This window comes from Mustela lutreola, chromosome 9, assembly GCF_030435805.1.
Source record: "Mustela lutreola isolate mMusLut2 chromosome 9, mMusLut2.pri, whole genome shotgun sequence".
NCBI lineage: Eukaryota > Metazoa > Chordata > Mammalia > Carnivora > Mustelidae > Mustela > Mustela lutreola.
In genome coordinates this window covers 114,738,668-114,763,467 of record NC_081298.1, presented here as the reverse complement: position 1 = coordinate 114,763,467, position 24,800 = coordinate 114,738,668, and the positions used below count along the sequence as shown (strand labels likewise).

The following is a 24,800-nucleotide window of genomic DNA, read 5'->3' as shown; positions in this document are numbered from 1 at the left end:
TCCTCTCTCTCTCTCTCTGCCTGCCTCTCTGCCTACTTGTGATCTCTCTCTGTCAAATAAATAAATAAAATCTTTAAAAAAAAAAAAAAAAAAGGGAGTATCATGTGAGAAACTAATACTGACCAGTGGGGAGCCTCAGGCATGTTCCTATCCCCTGCTCACACCCAATCAATTAGAGCTTCTCCTCTGAAGAAACTAGACAATCCCCCCAGGAAAGACCTACAGACACCGACATTAGACAGCCCCCAAATAATAAGGCTGGTTCAGAACCCAGTGATCCTACAGCAAGGCCCTTCAAACCATAGACCTTGTCAATGCACCCAGAGCCCCCAAAGAGCTTTTTCATGAGTCAGTCTTAAAAATTAGTGGCCAGCCAAGGAAGCCAAACATTTGAGAGAAAAGCAGGAAAGAAGTATCCCAAAGCAAACAGAAAAATGGAAGCCAGAGAGTCCTTGACCCTGGAAGGAGTAAAGTTAAAGTCTAGTTACAATCACTGCTTTCTGAGGATGTTTGACCAGCAGAGTTAACACTACTAGGCCCACAAAGTCCCATGTCGCTAGGATTACATTCAGTTGCACGTAACAGAAAACCAGACCACAATTGATTAAACAGCAGTTGTATTCTCACATAACAGGAAATTGAAGATGTTCAGCAATATCCTGCTAGAACTCAAGCTCCAAGTTCAGGGATCTTTGTTCCTATCAAGAGTGCCTAGACCAGCACTGAGAACAGAGTAGGACTCAAAAAATATTTGTTAATTGAATGAATGAGTCTCTCCCTCTTTTCTCCTTGCTCCCCTACCCCACCTCTCACCTCTTGCAGAAGAAAACCACCACATTTCAGGCACGTGAGGGACGTTTTTGCAAAAGGTAGAATCGTCCCCATTCCCAGTCTATGCTATACATTGTCCAGCCAGCAAAAGGTTTTATGAATCCTACACAACTATCTGAATGACCAGAATTTTAAGAATTCTGCCCAAAAATGTGATGAAGAGAGTGTGCACAGCCTTTACTTCTGCCACTGTTGCTCATTGTGTAAAAATAAATCCCTAATCACCTCTCCCTCTGGCAAATGCTCCTGTGTTCTTTGGGCTGAAGTTTCAAGGAGAAGGAAGTAGCATGGTTACGATAGACTGTGGTGACAAGACCACATAGGACACAGGTCCGAAGCAGGACATTTTTAAACAGCTGTTTTGATGTAGCCAGATCCAAATTGTCTGTATAAATGTAAAATTACTATTTTAAAAATGCACTGAGTAATGGATGGAGCAGACATTCTTGACCATAGCACTATTTTTAAGATGTTATTTTCAAAGTTGATGATTTGGGGAACTGGCAATAATTGGGTCCTGTTTGAGATAGATAAATATAGATAGATGGATAACCAGCCTAATGTATACCAGATAAAGATCAAAGATAACATAATCACAAGATCTACAGGAAGTAGAAGTATCTATCCTCTATTCTAGAACAGTATTTCACACCATTAAAAAAAAAAAAAATCCTCCTCTTTCAGTAAATACAAGAATCTTAGTTCCTACGGAAATTCATTTCCTGTCGCCCATGGAGACTTTGTCAAAACTTGACTTTCTTTAGTTACAATATGAAATTTGTTTAGCTAGCCAATCAAAAGTCTCTTAGCCTCAGCCTTTGAGCCGTCTCTGAGATAACTCTTCTCCCTGCATGATGGATCCTGAGTGCAAATGTTCCTTCCTCTGTAGCCACTGGGGTGTTATGCTGCCATCACTGATGGAGTGGCTGGGTTTGTCCATTTCTTTTGAGTCATCAAATCTCTGCACACGTGGCTCTTTGTCCTAGCACAGGCACCTATTCAGTGGTGTGCTGCTACATGTTGAACAACTTCTATTTCCAGCTCACAACATGCCCTCAAGCCCCTAACTGCACAGGACACTCCCTAGGGAGCCACTTCCGGGACGCCATGTTCCTTTGGCGATGCCCTCATGAATCCTCAAGTCTCTGGCTACTACAGAAGAGGAGAGCTTCTCAAAGATCTCACAGTGTTTTTCTCTGGTCTCTACCTAAATGAAGATGGGAGCTGGGGGTAGTCATGGGTGGACAGGGACTTGGAGGGTTACACTGAGTAGATTCCTGGTGATGTTCCACCCCCACCCCTTGGGCCCTCTTCTTACACAGATTGTCATTGGCCAAGGAAGAGAGAAGCTGAGAGAACAGGAAACTTTGCCTTCCTGTCTTGGTCTCAGTCTCCAGTAGCTGCACATCTATCCTGATAGGCCCCATTCACTTTTCAACAAATGTTTACTATTGTCCTTTATGTACAAAATGCACACTATGTATTTCAGGGAACGCAAGAGTGAACAAACTATGATCCTCATTTGTTCTCTGAGATTATGATCTAGAATAGGAGATGAGATATATATACAAATTAAGATTTTTTACTATTGCTACCTTGTAAGTGTCAGAAGTATTTTTTAAAGAGTTATTTTATTATATATTTGAGAGAGAGAGCATGAGTGGGATGAGCAGAGGAAGAGGGAACAAGAATCCCAAGCAGACTCCACACTGAGAGCAGAGCTCAATGCAGAGCTCCATCTCAGGCCCTGAGGTCATGACCTGAGCCAAAACCAAGAGTCAGATGCTTAGCCAACTGTACCACCTAGGCACCCCATCAGAAGAGTTTTTATTTTTTTTTTTTTAAGATTTTTTAAAAATTTATTTGACGGAGAGAGATCACAAGTAGACAGAGAGGCAGGCAGAGAGAGAGAGGAAGGGAAGCAGGCTCCCCGCCGAGCAGAGAGTCCGATGTGGGACTCAATCCCAGGACCCTGAGATCATGACCTGAGCCAAAGGCAGCAGCTTAACCCACTGAGACACCCAGGCGCCCCAAGAGTTTTTAAAAACAGATGACTCAAACTTCTCGTGTGGTCCTATCCTTCAAGTGCTTTGTAAGCAACTTCCATAGCTCATGCAGCTTGCCTTTGGATTAATAATTTATAATTCAAAGAGATATGTCAGTCAGCATGAAAAGATATATAGATGGGGCGCCTGGGTGGCTCAGTGGGTTAAGCCTCTGCCTTCTACTCAGGTCATGATCCCAGGGTCCTAGGATTGAGCTCTGCGTTGGGCTCTTTGCTCAGCAGGGAGCCTGCTTCCCCCCAACCCCTGCTTCTGCCTGCCTCTCTCCTACTTGTGATCTCTCTCTCTATCATAAATAAATAAAATGTTTTTTTAAAAAAGATATATAGACTAAACATGGAAAAGTAAAAATGGTTAATTTGTGACAGTGATGGAATTATGGGGGATTTTCCCTCAATAGTTTTGATTTATATCACTCTTACCTAATGATGTTTATGAATTTTTTATGCTTTAAGAAAAAAGGTTAAAACTTGTTGTCACCCACAACCTAGCTCCAGAGACTGATTCCCAAGTTAGCCTAGTTCATCTCTGAATTAATCTCCTGAGGATCTGAGAACTCTATAGGACAGAACGCTGCCAGCTTTACATGGTCATAGCAACATATTTTTAAACCATTTGAGGATGTCTTAATGTATCATAACATGAACTACAGTTTTAAAATGACAAGTGTTAGACCTTTAAAAAGTATTGTGCTCAGAAACAAAATCATCAGAACTCAGTTTTGTGTCTATTCACCAACAACGAAATATCTGAAAAAGAAATACAGAAAACAGTCCTATTTACAATAGCATCAAAAATAATAAAATACTTAGAAATAAATGTAACCAAGGAGGTGAAAGATCTGTACACTGAAAACTGTAAGACTTTGATGAAAGAAACTGAGAAAACACAAATAAGTAGAAAGATGTCCTGGGTTAATGGATAGGAAGGATTAATATTATTAAAATGGTCATACTGGAGCACCTGGGTGGCTCAGTGTGTTAAAGCCTCTGCCTTTGGGATCGAGCCCCATATCGGGCCTCTCTGCTCAGCAGGGAGCCTGCTTCCCTCCTCCTCCCCCCGCCTGCCTCTTTGCTTCCTTGTGATCTCTGTCTGTCAAATAAATAAATAAATAAAATATTTTTAAAAATTAAAAATGAAAAAAAAATGTCCATACTATCCTAACCCTCCTATAGATTCAGCACAATCCCTATCAAAATTCTAACGGCATTTGACATTTGTCACAGAAATTTTTTTTTTTAAATCCCAATATTTGTATGGAACCACAAAAGACATCAAATAACCAAAGCAATCCTGGGAAAGAAGAACAAAGCTTTAGGTATCATGCTGCCTTATTTCAAATTATATTACAAAGCTCTAGTAATCACAACAATATAGTACAGACATAAAAATAAACACATAAACCAATGGAATAGAATCAAGAGCCCAGGAAAACAAAACAAAACAAAACATGTATCTATGGCCTACTAATATTTGACAAGGAAGCCAAGAATACTTATGGGGGAAAAGACATTCTCTTCAATAAATGGTGCTGGGAAAACTGGATAACCAATCATGAAAAAGAATGAAATTAGATCCGTTACACCACTCACAAAAATTAACTTGAAATGGCCTGGGACTATAAAACTCTTAGAATAAAACATAGGGGGAAAGTTCCTGGACATTGGTCTTGGCAATGACTTTTTGGATAAGATACCAAGAGTACAAGCCACAAAAGTAAAACTAAGTGGGACTACAACAAACCAAAAAGCTTCTGCACAGCAAAAGAAACAATCGACAAAATGAAAAAGCAGTCTATGGAAATGGGAGCAAATATTTCCAAACCATCTATCTAATAAGGGATTAAAATCTAAAATGTATAAAGAACTCCTATAACGCAATAGCAAAAATAGTAATAATCATTTGCAAAATGGGTACTGGACCTGAATAGACGTGTTCCAAAGAACACATACAAATGACCAGAAGGTACATGAAAAGATGCTCAACATCACTAATCAAGGAAATCAAATCAAAACCACAAAATCACTTCACATCGGTTAGAAAGGCTATTTTCAAAAAGACAAGAGTCAAGTGCTAGGGAGAGTTTGGAGAAAAGGAGGGAACCCTTATACACTGTTGGCCGGAATGCAAATCGGTACAGCCGATATGGGAAATCAGTTGGAGGCTCCTCAAAAAATTAGATCTAACCATATGATCCAGCAACTCACTTCTGGGTATGCATCTGAAGGAAATAAAATCACTGTCTTAAGAGTCATCTGTACTGGGAGGAGGGTCGAAAAAAGGGGGTAGGGTTATGGACATTGGGAAGGGTATGTGCTATGGTGAGTGCTGTGAAGTGTGTAAACCTGGTGATTCACAGACCTGCACCCCTGGGGATAAAAATACATTATATGTTTATAAAAAAATAAAAAATAAATAAAATTAAATTTAAAAAGAAAAAGTCATCTGTATTTCCATGTTCACTGAAGTATTATTTTTTTAAAGATTTTATTTATATCACCACTCTTTCTAGGAGTCAGGCTTCTTTAGATTCCGTGTATCAGAGAAATCATATAGGATCTATCTTTGTCTGATTTACTTCACTTAGCAAAATTCCCTCAAGGTCCTTCCATGTTGTGGCAAATGGCAGGATTTCCTTTCTTATGGCTGCATAATGTGTGTGTGTGTGTGTGTGTGTGTGTTTTCTTTATCCATTCATCTGTGCACAGATACTTGGGTTGTTTCCATGTCTTGGATATTATTAATAATACTTCAGGGGCACTTGGGTGGCTCAGTGGGGTAAGCCTCTGCCTTCAGCTCAGGTCATGATATCAAGGTCCTGGGATCGAGCCCCTCATCAGGCTCTCTGCTCAGCGGGGAGCCTGCTTCCCCCCTCTCTCTCTGCCTGCTGCTCTGACTACTTGTGATCCCTCTCTCTCTGTCAAATAAGTAAATAAAATCTTTTAAAAAATGATAATAAAGTAAAAAAAAAAAGTTGCTGAAAGAGGAGATCTTAAGTGTCCTCCACACACACACACACACACACACACTCGAAAAGTAACTTTGTGAGGTAATAAGGGATCTGTTGACTAACTTTATTGTAGTAATGATTTTATAATATATACATGTATCATCACATCATCACTCTGCATGCTCTAAACTTACACAATGTTACATATCAGTAACATCTCAATAAAGCTGGGAGGTGGGGGAGAAACAGGATGTGCTTGCGGAACTCCTTTCTCAAGACCCATTTTACATTTTTTTTTTTTTTTTTTAAAGATTTTATTTTTTATTTGTTTGACAGAGAGAGATCACAAGCAGGCAGAGAGAGAGAGAAGGAAGCAGGCTCCCGGCTGAGCAGAGAGCCCGATGCGGGGCTCGATCCCAGGACCCTGGGATCATGACCCGAGCCGAAGGCAGCGGCCCAACCCACTGAGCCACCCAGGCACCCCCCATTTTACATTTTTTTGATGCTGCTCATTAACAGCCCCACATGGGCACACGAACAGTCAGTTAATCCGACAGAAAGTTTCCTTAGGGAAACAGTGTCAGCCGCAACACCATCTGCTAATTCACCAATGATCATTATCTTGATTACCTGTGTTTAACAATTAGTAGTCCAAACCAAGGGTCCTCAAATGGGAATTGAGGCTCTGCTAAGCCTAGGAAACGCGTATCCGAGCCTTTGGCTGCCATCAAGCCACCCCTATTAACAACTTCCCTTACCACCTTCACAGATCCCCAGCCCCCCATAAGGCAAAGGGCCGACAGTAGCCTTTTCTCTGCTAGAGCCTGAGGGCCTGTCTCGAGAAACACTTACACCACCTCCTCCCATTGACATCCTCCCCAACAGTTCTCAGCCCCCACTCGGGGCTCTCTGTGACCTGAGGCTTTCAGGGAAGTGCTTACTCAGAAGGTAGAGGTCTCTGTGTTAGTGGGTGACAAGCCCAGGAGCGTATTTGAATCTTGGTGGCAAGTCATGTTATAGTGGTGTCGTAGAATCCTTCATGGTTTCACAAAGAGTCCTGTACTCAGTATAAGTTGCAGCCTGCCTGGGAAAAAAAATCAGTAATAAAAATAGCATCTAATGTATGCAGCACGTACCCCATGCCAAGCACTCTGTTAAACACTTTACATTTATTAACTCACGTAATCCTTACAGCAATCCTGGCAAATAAAGACTCTTACTATCTCATTTTATCAATAAGAAAAGTGAGGCTAAGAGGTTAAAGAAACATAAAGTTACACAGCTAGTAAATAATGGTTAGAATCAGGTTTCCTTACCTCGTAAGCAATAGAAACCTACTTGAGCTAAATTCAGCTCCATCCTCCTACACAAAAAAAGAGATTTAAGAACAGAGGGGTAGGGGCACCTGGGTGGTCCAGTGGGTTAAAGCCTCTGCCTTTGGCTTAGGTCATGATCTCAGGGTGCTGGGATCGAGCCCCACATCGGGCTCCCTGCTCCATGGGAAGCCTGCTTCTCCCTCTCCCTGTCCGCTTGTGTTCCCTCTCTCACTGTGTCTCTGTCTCTGTCAAATAAGTAAATAAAAGTTTTACAAATAAATAAATAAATATAGTTTTTTAAATGCATAGTTGAGCTGGCTGGAATATAAAAGAAATCCATGGGAGCCAGAGACAACCAGAGAAGTTAAGTGGTGAGTTTTCACCCTGAGGAATCTGCTGATTCCTGGTGACCTAATACTTGAGTTTTTTGTTTTGTTTTGTTTTTTAAGATTGAGTGTAAGGGCTGCAAGAGAAAAGCTAGAATCTTTCACAAGATGGGAGATCAGAACAGAAACCCTCAATGCTAGAATGCTCTAAGATAACCCGCTAAATGAATGATAGAAGAAAAAACTCACCTAGTGAAGTGCCATGGGGAAGTGGGCATCTGTTTTAGCGCTATGCTCTCCCAACCACAAAGTATGTACTATCACATAAATCCTGGGCATTCACGCTGCCTATCCTGCCAGCAACCCCATACTCTGAAAACTTAGATAAAGCGGTCTTAGACTGCCAGGGCTCCCAAGCCTTTAGGAGGTACAAAAAAAAAAAAAAAAAGAAAGAAAAGAAAAAAAAAATTCGCTGGGACACACTTTAAATCCAGGCTTCAGAGAATTCCCACAAACTTCCAAGGAGTATGACCTCACCACCCTAAGTGAAAGTCACCAGAAACAACGAACAGCAAAATCTGCCTACCACAGATACAAATGGAAATTCAGCTTTTTCATAAATAAGACATCATAAAGACGTCCGTTCTCTCAAGGTGACGTACAGATTCAGTGCCATTTTGAATCATAACCCCCTCGGGTTTTTTTCCATTGAAACTTACAAGTTTCTTTTGGCGTTTAGTTGGAAGAGCAGCCTGCCAAGTATAGCCAAGATACTCTTGAAAAACAGATGTGGAGGTTTGTCCTACTGAATATTAAGACCTTCGGTAAAGCAGCAGTGTTAAAAACTTTGTGGTATTAACTCAGAGACAAATAGACCAACAGAACAGACTAGATAATCCAGAAATAGGTTTATATGTGATATATATAATCTTTGACAGGTTATAGAAGCATGCACACAGTATGATTGCTTGTAGATGAAAGTTGGAAATGGGGAAAATCAAGCAATGTATTATTTAGGGATACATAAGTCCCTGGTAAAATTATTTTTAAAAGCAAGAAATAAAATGCAAACTTTTGTACCCACAGGGCCTGGGGAGAATGGGTGTGGAGAGTTGCTTGCAGCCATCAAAATATTGGTAACATTCTCCTTCTTAAACTGAGTGGAGAGTACAGACATGTTCAATTTATGATTGATATTTAAAATGTACAAATACATTATATAGGCACTTTTGTTTTAATATCTTCATGTTTTTAATTTAAAAGGTGATGAGTTTATTTTAAAAATCACTACATTTAAAAGAACAAGTTGAAAATGCATAAATAATACAGAATTAAAGTATCAATGTTGTATAGAGCTTCTATAAAATGATCAGATAAGTACTAAGACCAGGTTAGAAAATGAAAGAGAAGTCAAGAATAGACAATTTCAAACAAGAGGAAATAGAAACAGCAGATAAACATACAGAGTAAAAAAAAAAAAAAAGTTTCACCAACCTAGTAGTAAAAGGAAATTAAAACTTAATACTTAAATATTATCACGTCTCAATTTTTTTAAAGGTTTTATTTATTTATTTATTTATTTATTTATTTGAGAGACAGTAGAGAGAGCATGAGAGGGGAGAAGGTCAGAAGGAGAAGCAGACTCTCTGTGGAGCTGGCAACCCAATGTGGGACTTGATCCCAGGACTCTGGTATCATGACATGAGCCGAAGGCTCAGTTGCAACTGAGCCAGCCAAGTGCCCAGGTCTCAGATTTTAAGAAAGTCCATTTTGGGCACTGTACCACTGATAAACAGATAAATTAATACAAATTTGTGAGAAGCAATTTATCAATACCTATCATGAGTCCTACAGTGCTGATACCCCTTAGTTAAATAATCCCATTTCCAGGAATCTGTTGTATAGAAATTATTCTTACACGTCAACACATGGTTTTTGCTATGAAGAAGATAATATTTACTGAATGCTTATGCCATGAGCCAAGAATGGTTCTACACCATATGAAACAGGTGGTGTCACAGTCCTAATCTCACAAATAAGGAGACTTGAGCTAAGTTACTACCTCAGTTACTCAGCCGGCTGGTACTACGGCCCAATCCAAACCCAGGCAGTGTGATTCTAGAACCCATATTGTTAAGTGCCTCACCAAGCTGGAGCATTGCGGCATTGTTTCTAATTGTCAAAAATAAAACAGAACACTTCTTCACTACTCAATAAACAGTGGGAGACAATTCACGGAGAGGAAATGAAAGGAAAAAAAAACTAGCAACAACTTAATGTCCAACAACAGGCGAATAACACAATAAAATATGGTACTATATTTACGTGCGATAAGAGAGGGGAGATTACTCATTTCAGAGAAATGGTAGTACATGGGAGAAGAGGCACCTTAGAATTAAAGGAACGTGGCATGATGGTTCAGTGCAAATGTATTACTGTTAAGATTAAACTAAAAATGAAAGTCTTACTTATGGTAAATCAACTGCATCATCTTGTAGGCAAAAGGAAAGCACTTCTGCCTTTCTATTTTAATTTAGTGTGAGTAGATATGTTCACATTGTCCAAATATCAAACAAGAATAAAAATACACACAGCAGAAAGTCTCAGTCCTGCTCTGTCCAAATCCATTTGCCCCCACATCCGATATAACCCCAACACAGCTCATCAATACTTGTGTTTGGTTTCGCCTTCCAAGGGATTGTTCCTGGTCAAGGAGGACAACTTTCATCATCTTTTTTTTTTTTTTTACACACATAATAAAATACTAGATGCATTTTTTTCCAGCAACTTGACTTGTTTTCATTCTGTCTATCTCGAAGATCTTTCTAAATCAATACAAAAAGCACTTACTCATTCTTTTTAATAGCTGTATAGTATTCCAAAGTAGCTGTACCATAAATTATTTGACAAAGCCTATATTAATTGGTATTCGTGTTGCTGCCAGTTTTTTGCCTTTACAAAAAAATGTTGCAATGAATAATAGTTCTTAGATACTATCTCTAGAAATCACTGTTGCCAAGTGGAGTGCTGGGACTCCTTGGTGGCTCAGTTGGTTAGGCCACTGACTTTGGCTCAGGTCATGGTCCCAGAGTCCTGGGATCAAGTCACATGTCCAACTTCCCCTCCTCCGCAGGGAGCCTGCTTCTCCTTCTCCCTCTGCCTGCCACTCCCCCGGCTTGCGCTTGCTCACTCTCTCTCTTTTTCTCTCTCTGTCAAAGAAATAAATGAAATCTTAAAAAAAAAAAAAAAAAGTGGAGTACTGGGTCCAAATGTATATCCATTTATAGTTTTGATGGATCCTACCAATCCGTAATGCGCTAAAACTTTATACCATTAGGTCTTCCTACCCAAAAACATGGTCTGCTTTTCCATTTGTCCCAGCCTTCTATTATGGAGGACAACACATTTTGAACACACTACTTTTTTTTTTAAAGATTTTATTCGTTTATTTGAGAGAGCAAGAGAGGAAGAGAGAGCACAAATGGAAAGGAACAGGAAGAAGCAGACTCCCCACTGAGCAGAAAGCCCAATTTGGGGCTTGATCCCAGGATGCTGGGATCATGACCTGAGCTCAAGGCAGAGGCTCAACTGACTGAGCCACCCAGGCACCCCAGAACCTGCTATTTTTCAAAAAGCAATGCATATACATAAAACCATATATGAATGATTTTGGTTATGCAAAAAAAGGGGGAGGGGTAAAAGGAAATAGTTCATTATATTACCATGAATCCATCAGGGCAGGTGGGATGATCAGTTACATGTGTTACCTCTCGTTTTGTTTTGTTTTTTTATCTTTTTCTGCATCTTTCAATTTTTTGCTTTATTTCATTTTGATACAATGACATGATTAGTTTTTAAATAAGCGTTTTTTTGTTTTTTTTTTAAAGATTTTTATTTATTTATTTATTTGTCAGAGAGAGAGCGAGCGAGAGCGAGTACAGGCAGACAGAGTGGAAGGCAGAGGCAGAGGGAGAAGCAGGCTCCCTGCGGAGCAAGGAGCCCAATGCGGGACTCGATCCCAGGACGCTGGGATCATGACCTGAGCCGAAGGCAGCTGCTTAACCAACTGAGCCACCCAGGCATCCCTAAATAAGCGTTTTTTAATTAAATGTCATCTGGCCCAGTCTTTTGCCTTCGGTCTGCCAAGATGAGACAACTAATGCAAAAAGCTTAAGTGACAGGCCTGGGGTCACAGTAAACTAGTCAGCTTGGTTGGAGGACAGTTCAAGGTTCCTGCCTCCCAGCATAGGACTTTTTTTGTTCCCCATTTCTCATGCTTCTCTGCATTATTTGGCAACAATGGAGGTTTTGGTTACTTTGTAAGTTTTGGGAAAGTAGGATTCCATAAATTTCATTCGGTTTTGATGTGGTGTTTTTAATCTTGATTTAATGCTGAGTTTTTCGTTTGTTTGTTTTTAAAGGATGTTTGTTTGTTTGTTTGTTTATCAGAAAAAGAGAGAGCAGAGCACGAGCAGCGGGAGAGGCAGACAGAGGGAGAAGAAGGGAGAGGCAGCAGCAGGTTCCCTCTGAGCAAGAAGCCAGGTGCGGGACTCCATCCCAGGACCCGGGGATCATGATGTGAGCTGAAGGCAGACCCTTAACTGACTAAGCCACCCAGGCATGCCTAGTGGTGAGTTTTGATACGACTCTGGGCCGTGTTGTTGTTTTAAGATTTATTTATTTTTGAGAGAGAGAAAGAACAAGAGAGCAGAGGGTAGGGAGGACAGAGGAAGAGGGAGATAAAGAATCTCAAACAATCCCTGCTGAGCACAGAACCCCACACGTCTCACAACCCTGAGACCATGACCTCAGCCGAGTCAGCTGCTTAACAGACTGAGCCACCCAGGTGCCCCTGGGCTGCATTCTGAAAATGAGGTCACCCTATCCCTGTGATAAATATCTCCTGAGAAACCCAGATGTCCTCATCACTTTCTGGAAGACTAAGCTAAATGCAGTTAATGCAGTTCAGTCTTGCCAACTCTCGCTCAAGCACCACATCTTCACTTCCAAATGTCCACCTGGCTCTTCACAAGTGAGGTCTACCTGCACTATAGAAAAAAAAAAAATTATGAGGCTTTTGCTTGGCAAAACCTGGCCCAATTTTATGACCAATAACCCCAAGGCAATAAACACATTGGAAATTGTACGTTCCAGGAAAGACATCATTTGATAGAAAAGGTGACACGTGGTAGAGGGTAGGAAGCAGGTAGAACTGGGCATATATGGATTTTCTAGAAGCCTGAAAAGGAAGCGTAAGTCTGCAGTTATACAAAGAAGAATTTTCCTTTTTTTTTTTAATTTATTTTTTAATTTTTTTATATCAAGTAAGCTCTACACCCAGCGTGGGGCTGGAACTCACCACCCCAAGATCAGGAGTCCTATGTATGTTCCACTGACTGAGCCAGCCAGGTGCCACTAATTTTTTTTCTTTTTTCTTTTAAGTAAGCTCTGCACCTAACATGGAAGAAAAAAAAAATATTTTATTTGAGATTTCAGATTGGCCAATTACTTTTCAAAGTAATAAGATTTAACATTATTCGTCAGGGGGGAAAAGTGAGATAAATCCATGAAAAATTGGCCCTGAGAGTGAGTTGCTTTGAGATGAAATTGTAAAGTGCCTAGATGAAGCAAATTCTCTTTTTGTTCTTACAACATCTTGTATCAAGGGATAAGTTCGTGAAAGACCAATCAAGAAGAAGCTATGTCCTTGTTCTGACTTTGACCTTTCTCAGAGAAGAATGTGGTTTTGCTAAAATAAGAAAAGAATCTATTAAGGTCATGCTGTACTTGATTGTTATGTTACAAAATTTGGCAGAAATTCTGCCCTAAACCTATCAGCTGACAGTCCCAAAGAAGAATTTGTTTAAACTGATGCCATTGTTGCTGGTGTAGAATCTCATCTTAGGAAACTTGACAGTCTTGGGAAACCACAGTTTAGAGATGTATAATTTGATTTTCTATGGGACAATTTAAATCAGAATTTCTGAAGGGAAAAATTCTAATATAGAGACTCATTGAAGGAAAAATTTACTGCAAATTTCCTTTAGGGGATATTTGCTATGTGGTATAAAACATTTTCCCCCTCTTTGGTCAATTCTTAAAATATTTTTTTTTTTTAACAAAGCCCTTTGAACTGCATATTTGGGGAAGGAAAGCAGGAAGGAAAGGAAGGAAGAAAGGCCTTAAAATTCTGGGGACAATAAAGGGGTACTCTGTTACCTTAGGGGCTCATCCTGGACAAAATTACAAGCAAGTCTCCTCCCCCGATATCACACCTCCCAGTCTCATGCTCCCAGTACTCTTTCTCATATTGCTTCACACTCTTGTTTCTTGGACAGATACCATCTTATAAACAAATCCTCATTAAGATGGTTTACCTTTCCAGGGGCGCCTGGGTGGCTCGGTTGGTCAGACATCTGTCTCCGGCTCAGGTCGTGATCCTGGGATCCTGGAATCGAGTCCCATGAGAGCTCTCTGCTCACTGGGGAATCTGCTTCTCCCTCTCCCTTTGCCTGCTGCTCCCCCAGCTCGTGCTCTCTCTGTCAAATAAATAAAATATATTTCAAAAAAAAGATTTCTAAAAACCAAAAGGCACCAAACTCTGACACTGGTGCTTCAGAGCTTAGAAGAGGTTGCTGGGGAACATAGGAAGGGCCCGTAGCAGCATTTCTGATTCAAATACCCAGACTGGTCACACATGCCACCTGCTGAAGGTTAGTGCCAGTCCACCAAAATGCCAGAGAAACACAATTTCAATCATTTCTATGTTCAAACAAAGTAAGAAAGAAAAGATTTAAACTGATGGCAGATTTTATTTTTAAGATTTTTAAGATTTAAACTGATGGCACATTTTATTTTTATTTTTTGAAGCAAAAAATCAAGCCGTGGCCCCAAATCATATTTAGTCCAGTTCATTTAATGCATTCAAAATATACTTAATTATTAGACAGAGGAGTTCATGAAATATTCATAGAAAAATAATAAATGAAGCTATCTACCACACTTAATGCATACCTCACTATGAGAAATAATATTTTCAATTATAAATTTTCTTTTCTGTTAACTTGTCAGCTTACTGAGCTTTCCTGGATCAGGAGCAATGAAAACTCCTACCCACTCTTACCCAAATTGTTAGATTTTCATTCTCCTGACTTAAAAAGATGTTGGGCATCTTAGAGAGATTCATAAGTTACACAGGATAAAAATATGTAAATGAAGAGCAGCGAGACAAATAGAAATGAAGGTAAGAAAATAAAGGCATGATGCGATGCAGTCAATACCCAAAAGCCATGCCATGAGGATCCTTCCTGTTAATACAGATGGACTGTGTTTTTGGTTTCGAGCTTCCAGCAGTCAAGCAAGAGAAAAATCTAGATCAGTTATAAAATCAGAAGTCAAGTTGGAGTGCTATTCGCGGAGCCCAAGTCAACAGGACTCTGATGTTGTTGAATGTAGCAGCATGCATTTATCTGAGCTCCTCCATGAATCTGGTACCAAGGACCGAGATGCAGAATTGTAGCAGGGAAAAGATAAGCTATATTTAGGAAAGAGCAAACTCCTCACCAAATCTGATGGCTCCAGGGGATTCAAAGACCAACTGCAGGAAGGGACAGCCTCTGCACGTTAGAGCTGCCACTTGGATCATCCCCATCCAGCTGGGGGGGAAAAAAGTGTCCTAGGGGCCCCAGGGTGGCTCAGTTGGTGGAGCATCTGACTCTTGATTTCAGCTCGGGTCATGATCTTAGGGTCGTGAGATGGAGCCCCACGTCAGGATGCCCCACACTGGGCATGGAACTTGCTTAAGATTCTCGCTCTCCCTCTGCCCATCCCACTCCCCTAATCCCCAGCCCTTGCTCGGGCTTGCATGCTCTCCTGGCCACACCACAAAAAAGAGTCCTAAAGCAACCACCAAGAATTCCATACCAAAAAGGAAAGAAAGAGAGAGAGAGAGAGAGAGAAGGAAAAGCATTCATGACACAAAATGAAGAACAGTAAGAAAGTGAAAAATGAAGTCAGCAAATGTATGGCTGATCACTGGTGAGGATTAGTCAGGAAGAATGTGTGATGACAGTCGGGATCAAAGGTACCCGGATACATTGGGGAATATTTTATTGAATACACAGAAATATACCTAAAGGCTAAAAGCAAAATATGCCAACATACTAACAGCTCTCAGTTCTGGGAGGTGAGAAAACTGTGTTTTATACTTATCTGTATTTCTTAATTATTTAAAAAAATTTAAAAATAAAAATAGAAGAGATGATAGTAGAAGGGGGTACATTGGCAATAGATTCCTGGAGAAGATGGGTTTTGAGGCAAATATAAAAAATGGACTTTGGATGGCCTCGGAGGAGAGTTGCCAGAGAGAAAGATGGAGGAGCTTTCTGTTTTGAAATAGACCCTGTTTTTTAGAAGCTAATTAGGGATGTAAAAATTACCCAGTGAAACACTTAGATGCCAATACAGTCACACAGAACTGAAAGTTACATCACTGGTCACTAATAACAGAGAAAGCAAAAAGAAACTATTTCAGAATGAATAATTCAAAGAGTTTTTCACATGACTCAACCTCAAATACACCTTTATTTCTTCCTCACTCAACCCCACCCATTCCTATGCCATTGATTCCTATGCCTATGTCTTTGATTTCTTTGGAATGCTCTAGAAATAAGAGAAAGGAAGGAAGGAAAGAAGGAAGGAAGGAGAAAAAGGGGGAGGTAAAGTGGAATGGACAGCAAAACTAAGGGGACACAGGGAGAGGAGAGAGAAGTGAGTTCAGTATATATGTAGATAACTCACTAATGGGCAAGATTATCATGCATCCTGGAAAAGAAAGAAAAACCAAGTAAGTCCACAATAGATGTTCCACGATATCATCTTAGAAAGTAAGAAATCTTAGATTTTGAGGGACAAAAGCAAAGGTTGCCCTAGAAGGATACACAGCAAGTCTCTCACCCTGAGATTAAAATACACCTGAACATTTTGGGCTCTGTTGGGTTGCCTATTTTTATGAGCATGTGGTTACAACAAATCCTGTTTCTATCACCTCCAGTTCTTGATGTCATTTGTGTGTTAGAGTCCTTTTCTTTAAAAAAAAAAAAAATTTAAAGATTTTATTTGAGATAGAGTGAAAATGAGAAAGAGAGAGAGAGAGAGAGCACAAGTGGCGGGGTGGGCAGAGGGAAAAGGGGAAGCCGACTCCCTGCTGACCATAGAGCCCGATGTGGGATGCAGGGCTCAATCCCAGGACCCTAGGATCATGACCTGAGCTGAAGCAGACGCTTAACTGACTGAGCCACCCAGGTGCCCCAGGTCCTTTTCTTTCTAAGGATAGTTCATTATCTTGGTATCTTCAGATACCATGTATCAATTAACAGGATAAGCCACGGGACACCTGGCAATAGATGCTGTTAGCACAGCTGCAGAACTCATCTATGCTGTAAATCTGCATTTCAATTTTGTCTTTTAGTGTTTGAATGAAGTATGATTCCATTATGATGCTATTGAGCACATTTATAATGGGAGCATTCGGAAGCCCTCTCTCTGGGGTAAAATGCTTCAATTGCCCTTCCTCCACCACTCCAAAGTGTTGAAGACCAGGATCTGTTGCCTGGTTTAAGGCAACTATAATGTGAGGTCAGAGTCAGATACTTCAAGTCCTGCAGATCAAAAAGCAAAACGCCATATTGACTTTTTTTTTTGAGGGAAAAAAAATGCATATATTTTCACTCTAATTACTATATCGTAGTCCTTAATGATGTATGTCTTTTCCAGAGAAAATTTAAAAAGAAAGTCTGATGCAGATAAAATGTTTAAATGAAGGGAGAAAGTGAGAACATTCAAATCACTCTGAAATAATGATAAATTATAACAGCTTCCAACAATTACTTAGTTCTTATGAAAAATATTTACCATGGCAACCACAGCATCAAATTGCTCTTAAATAGGAGCCATAGGCCCCCCCCCCCAAAAAAAAGGAAGCAAAAGAAAAATTTTCTCCTAGACCCGTATTGCTCAGTTTATAGCAAGGAGGTAGCCTGCAGTCACGTGACAGATAATACAAACATAATACACAAGCACCACGCTTTCTTTGTTACACAACACCTCCCATAGCTCATGGATGCGTTCCTGATGCAGAATCAGAATCACTTTAATGATCTTGCTCTCCTTCTGGACGTTTCAGAAAGGACTCCCAGACTATTTATATGTGAAGTAAGAGGTCTTTAGCAACCAACGTGGAAGGGTCCCTTCTCTCATGGAATTACTGAGATAGTGTTACATTCTTGAGGTCCCTTCCATATCACAAGGCTCTTTCCATACTTTGATTTCATATTATAAATGAAAATACATGGGTTTAAAGGAAATAATCTCATATGGGGACAAAGATATACAGTGCAGCACTATAATAAACAAGAAATTAGAGCATGTTCTTACTCCTTGATTTCTTTTTAAATAATTTTTAAATTTTTTAACATATAATGTATTATTTGTTTCAGGGGATTAGTCTTTTATTCTTTTTTTAAGATTTTATTTATTTGACAGAGAAAGACACAGAGAGAGAGAGAGGGAATACAAGCAGGGGGAGCTGCAGAGGGAGAGGGAGAAGCAGACTCCCCACTGAGCAGAGAGCTTGATGAGGGACTCGATTGCAGGACCCTGAGATCACGACCTGAGCCAAAGGCAGATGCTTGACTGAGCCACTCAGGTGCCCTGGTCTTTCATTCTTATTAGGCCAACATTATTAGGGTACCTCTGGAGCCAGACTGCCTTGTTTTAAATCTAGGCTATGTGACCTTTTTTTATACCTTTTTTTATTTTTCTTAAGGATTTTATTTATTTATTTGAAAGAGAGATAGAGAGCACCAAGGAGGGGAAGGGCAGAGGGAGAGGGAGAAGCAGACTCCCTGGTGAGCAGGGACCCACACATGGAGCTCCATCCCAGGACCCTGAGATCATGACCAGAGCCGAAGGCAAACATGCAACCAACTGAGCCACTCAGGCGCCCCATGTGACCTCTTTTTGTCTCAGTATCTCATCTGTAAAGTTGGGAAAATCATAATCCCTATGTATATGATTATTACAAGGTTGATTCAAGTCAATACAGGCATAATGCATAGCACGTGCAATGTGGGTGTTTGCTAGTATTGTCATCGCCATTATTAGTAAGCATCTACTATGTGCCTGGCCACAAGACCCTTTATACACATGGGCTCATTTCACCACTGCAGAAAACTTACGTGGTAAGTATTATTAGTCTTATTTTACAAATAGAAAGTCAGGAAAATGACATAATCTGCCAAAATCACCCAAGAAGTATGTAACACATAACTAATTATAGAAATAATTTAGAGGGCGCCTGGGTGGCTCGGTGGGTTAAAGCCTCTGCCTTCGGCTCAGGTCATGATCTCAGGGTCCTGGGATCGAGCCCCACATCTGGCTCTTTGCTCAGCGGGGAGCCTGCTTCCCTCCTCTCTCTGCCTGCCTCTCTGCCTACTTGTGATCTCCGTCTGTCAAATAAATAAATAAATTCTTTAAAAAAAAATTTAGGGGGGCGCCTGGGTGGCTCAGTGGGTTAAGCCGCTGCCTTCGGCTCAGGTCATGATCTTAGGGTCCTGGGATCGAGTCCCGCATCGGGCTCTCTGCTCAGCAGGGAGCCTGCTTCCCTCTCTCTCTCTCTGCCTGCCTCTCCATCTACTTGTGATTTCTCTCTGTCAAATAAATAAATAAAATCTTTAAAAAAAAAAAAAATTTAGGACTCTGGACTAGTTTTTGCCAAATTTAAGGCGGAATGGTTGTGAAGAAATAATCTGACTTAAAATATAGGCTACATGGTTTACAAAAAAATTCACTTTGGTAGAGGACTGGAGATTAGTGACTGGCCAGACCATCTGATAGTGAAGTATAATGCAAGACCATTGGGAGTGCTCACTGGGAGAGACACAAGATATTAACAAAGATATTACAGGCTGAGAAAACATGGCATGATCTCAGATACCATACCCAAATCAATAATCAAAGGGCCGGGCACAGCATTGCCCCGTTACTGTGCAGAACCTCAATCTAGCTGCTTCTCAGATGCACAGCTCTGCAGGGGATAGTCCAGGAAGCGAAGAATCATTTATTATGTTTACTTTCTAGAGGAGGATCAGCAAACTATGACTCACAGACCTAATCTGGCTCACTGCCTGTTTTTGCAAATAAAGTTTTATCGGAACACAGCCACACCTATGTATTCATCCATTCTCTGTGGCTGTTTTCGAACCACAAGGGCAGAGATGAGTAGTTGTGAAGAACACCCAAAGGGCCATCAAAGCCTAAAATATTTACTACGCAGCCCATTACAGAAAACATTTCCTGACCCTGGCTCTAGAGCAATGCTGGAAAGGCCCGCCTGTCCTATCTATTTATGTTTAAAAGAGAATACACCTGAATTAGAGAGAATTCAATGATTAAGTAGATGATGTTCCTGTTTTGTAAAGAACAGTGTGCATGCCCAGTGCTTTTGTAAATATGACACTCCTGTGTGTTTTATAAGGAGAGAGTTGGAGAGGAAACTGTGAGCTCTTGTCTTGAAGAGGATAAGCGTTGGGTGCAATGGTCTACCCAAGCTTCTAGTTGGGATATTTATCAGACAGATGGAGACAGAAGTCTGATGCTTAGAAGACAGGACAAGACTGGAGGTGTTGATTTGGGAGGCATCAGTCATCAAGTGCTCTTTTGAGTTCATAAAAATTTAGAAAGCCTATGAAAAAAATAGGACTCTGCATGTCACTCTCAGCTTCTAGATACAAATACTAGAGAAGCCCTCACAAGATGATATGTGTGTACACAAATGCACACACCAAGATTGTTTGCCGTGGCTGTGAAAATTTGAAAACAAGCTCACTTTCTATCAATGGAACAGGGGGAAATGAATTGCACATACAATTCATGCTCAACTGCCCAACACTAGAGAAACCAAATAATTTGAATTACATGTAACAACACGAACTAATCTCATGAATATAAAGTTGAGTTAAAAATCAGGTTGAAGACGACTATTTCAAATATCTAGGGGCACGAAATGTACACTTTGGCAGAGGTCCAGTAGGTTAAAATCAATCTTTAATTGAAGGCAAAGATAAATGTCAACATCTAATAATAGCTTCTGGGGCACAAGAATGAATCTGAAATTATCCTTAAGATATTGTTATTTTAGGGGCACCTGGGTGGCTCAGTGGGTTAAAGCCTCTGCCTTCAGCTTGGATCATGATCCCAGGGTCCTGGGATCTGAGCCCCATGGATCAAGCCCCATATTGGGCTCTCTGCTCAGCAGGGAGCCTGCTTCCCCGCTCTTTCTCTCTCTGCCTGCCTCTCTGCCTACTTGTGATGTCTGTCAAATAAATAAATAAAATCTTTTTTTAAAAAGATATTGTTATTTAGTATTAATTTTAGTAGCAATTACATCCTAGTACATAAACAATCATCTCTTTAGTGGGGTCAGATGCTGTTTTGCTTCTGCAGACACTGTTCTCCCTGCAAGTGATGTTAAATGGATACATTTTTCAACTGAGCTCAAAGCAGCAAAGCTGTTCTAAGATTATCTAATTTTCCTCTAATACTTTTTTCTTCATAGACTTTATATTTTTTATGATGCCTGAATCAAAAATGATTTATTATAAATATCATGCCTGGGGTGCCTGTGTGGCTCAGTGGGTTAAAGCCTCTGCCTTCAGCTCAGGTCATGATCTCAGGGTCCTGGGATCGAGCCCCGAGTCAGGCTCTCTGCTCAGCAGGGAACCTGCTTCCTCCTCTCTCTCTGCCTGCTTCTCTGCCTACTTGTGATCTCCGTCTGTCAAATAAATAAAATATTTATATACACACATATATATATCATGGGTGATTGTGCATGATTTTGGAGTTTTCCCTCGGTGAAATTTTGAGATGGCACAATTGATATCCTAAATGTATCCTCATTAAAAAAAAAAAAAAAAAAAAAAGATATTCCCAGTAAGACTTTTTCTTAACCAATTCATGATCTGAATTTTAAGAGGTGCTTGGGTGGCTCAGTCGGTTATGTGGCTGCCTTCAACTCAGGTCATGATCCCAGGACCCTAGGATCATACTCAGCAGGAAGCCTGCTTCTCCCTCCACTACTCCCCCTGCTTATATTCCCTCTCTCGGTGGCTCTCTCTGTCAAATAAATAAATAAAAATCTTTTTTAAAAAACAAATAAATAAAATAAAACTAGAAATTAGGGACATCTGGGTGATTCAGTCAGTTTAGCATACAACTCTTTTTTTAAAAAAAAGATTTTTCTTTTTTATATGACAGAGACCACAAGTAGGCAGAGAGGCAAGCAGAGAAAGAGGTGGAAGCAGGCTCTCCACTGAGCAGAGAGCCCAATGTGGGGCTTGATCCCAAGAGCCTGGGATCATGACCTGAGCCAAAGGCAGAGGTTTTAACCCACTGAGCCACCCAGGAGCCTCAAGCATACAACTCTTGATTTGGGATCCGATCATGATCTCAGTCAGGGTCATGGGATTGAACCCAACATCGAGCCCCACACTGGGCATGGAGCCTGCTTGGGATTCTCTCTCTTCCTCTTCCTCCTCCCTTCCCACCCTCTAAAAAAACCCCTAACAATTAAATAGAGTTCTTAAAGACTATTATTTCTTTAAAGAGAGGGAGAGAGCAAGAAGGGACAGGGACGGGGCGGCGGGGGAGGGAGAAGGACGAGTTGGTCCCAACTGAGTGAGCCACCCAGGCTCCCCAAGATTGTTTAATCTTTTGGATTCTAGTATACAAATAGTTGGACAATTATTAAAATGAAGATATAACCTAATCTCTATTATTCTGACTTATATTTTTATTTTTATAAGGACTTCCCTTTATTGACATGGTAAAAATCTATTATTCTTCCTAAAATTGTCTAGCAAATATACTGAATATTTGCATTAACTCTTTCCCTATTTAGCTGTTGACAAGTTCTCATTTTTTTTACATACAATTAGCAGCTTTCACAATCATCAATTATTGCAACATATTCTTCTTGCAATAATAAATACATTTACTTCAACAACTGATAGAATTTCAACATACAAAAACATAGAGATTTTTCACTTCAAGCTACATCTAAATGTTAAGCTATATTTGAAAATGCATTTTTAGATATTAACAATAAATCCAAATAACATCTTGTTTGAGTAACTGATAGGACAGCACAGATTAGCCGTAATGGTGCCCATGAGATCACATGACCCGTGTGTGATCACACCTTGAGCCCCGAACTGAGTGCCAATGATGATCCTTTAGTAGGTACTCAGCTCTTTGGCCTTCCCAAAGCCAAAACTGACACTGGAATTGTAGCACCTCCTGTCTTGAAAAGCTTAAACTATGCGGGGACGCCTGGGTGGCTCAGTCTGCCTTGGGCGCAGGTCGTGATCCCCGAGTCCCAGGATTGAGCCCTAAGTTGGGCTCCCTGCTCAGTGGGGAGTCTGCTTCTCCCTCTCCCTCTGCCCCACCCACTGCTCCTTCTCTCTCTCTCTCTCTCTCTCTCTCTCTCGCAAATAAATAAATAAACTCTTTTAAAAAAATAAAATATGCAGACAAACCTGATTTTGTTTAGGATAGACTTTAAAGATCTTATTGACTTTATTTAATGTTTGATGAATTGGGCAACATCCACTTTAGCAGAAAGGAGACAGCTCTGAGCAGCTGTACAAAATAAAGGATTTTATAGGCAGAAGGGAGAGGGAACAAGGAGGCTGTACGAGGCCAATGCCCGGACTGGTGGTTGCAAGGTTACTTATCTTTAGGAGATGGTAGGGATCTAGCTGGCGGATTACCGAACGTGCCACTCAGATAATGCCTGATGGGTTTAAGATTCCATTCCTGGGAGATCCAGTACTGGAATGGTCTCAGTTTGGTAAGGTGGGTAGCATCAACAAATCTATTTGGGTCCTTTTGTCTTGTCTTAAACAAAGATGACATGAATATGTACCACAATGACAAAGGCATATCCGAGAGTGAAAACCAAAGTCAGGCACAAACTTGGTTTTTCTGTGTGGAAAGATGGGAAATGCACTTGGGAAAACATACACAGAAGGGCCAGTTGTATTTTTAACATTTCATTTATTAAGCAAAGATTTGAAACTTCAGTATTTATTATATTACTCTTTAACTTTTTTCACATGCCTCAAAATTTAATAACAAAGAAATAAGAAAAAATAGCAGCAAATAAAAAACTGTGCTTATTAAGAATGCCCATGCAGTTCCAGAAACTGGAAATATTTTTCATTTACAAATTTTAAATTGGAAAAAAATTCTAAAATAGGGATTTATCTTTTCTTCAGAGGTGATACTATTTCTTTTTAAAGCACCCACTCAGCAGTTGGTGTATTTAAATCTCAGAAAATAAGATAAAAATAAGCATAACATTAACATAGCCGTATATATATCTATACCATTTTTAATGGCAAACTGGTACAAAACATCTTTCTGCTATAGTGATAGTAAGTAAAGGAAAAAGAAAAAAAAAAAGCTCAGAGGAAAAGAAGCTCGGTAGTTTGATTGGGTTTGAAACCAACCGAACATTCAAACCTGCAGTCTTCAGGTGTAAAATCTCGACTTTAAGTGGTACGAAGCCCCATCTCAGAAGCTGGCTCATGGAAATGTTCCCCTCACTTCTGTTTGGGCCCAGTTTTTCTATTTTCAGTTATTACCTGGTGCATATGTTCTGGTTTTCTCCACCGATCCCCAAACCTCTGATCAGAAAGCTGTGGCCCGGGATACTCCTCCGTGGTGGTTGTGTGCCCGCGCTAATTACCTGCCTGTTTCCTATTTTCTCTCTCATCTAGATACAACAGGTACCCGGCAAGGCAGGATATGACAGTTAGAGGGAATGCTGCAAACAAGAATGAAAGCCATTACTCCGAGTCTTTGGTGCATTTGCTCGCTTTCATTTCAGCAGATAAGTGATATTATCTCTAGCATGTAAAGTGGGACAAGCTACACCCGCTCAAGGAGAGAAGAAAGGCACCTGCCTCCCGTTATCACTGTCAATTAGCAGCTTACTTGGCTTCCTCAGGCCTTGGTGGGGGTGCAGGGCAGGGTGGGTGGAGATTTTTTTTTTTTTTTAAGCCTTTCCTATAGTGAGTTTTTGAATTCGAAATTTGACTTTGTAACTTTATATCTGCTTTATGCCTTTCTAAGTCTCACTCTAAAAAATTTGGAATAGAAAACGGACAAGATTTAGCAAACAGCATGATTCTTTTGGACTAAATGAGGAAAGGGATGAGGGGCTTAGAAATTCTTTCGCTGGGGGAGATAATGA

General features: G+C 40.4%; 1 long non-coding RNA gene across 1 annotated transcript; it reads right to left on the bottom strand.

Annotated features, from left to right (window-relative positions):
• Positions 1-12,828: 12,828 nt before the first annotated feature.
• On the bottom strand, positions 12,829-24,279 carry LOC131840510 (uncharacterized). Its single transcript, XR_009357385.1, has 3 exons — positions 24,190-24,279; positions 13,864-14,025; positions 12,829-12,940 (listed from the first exon to the last, which is right to left on the bottom strand). It is a non-coding gene; the product is annotated as an uncharacterized LOC131840510 (long non-coding RNA).
• Positions 24,280-24,800: the final 521 nt, after the last annotated feature.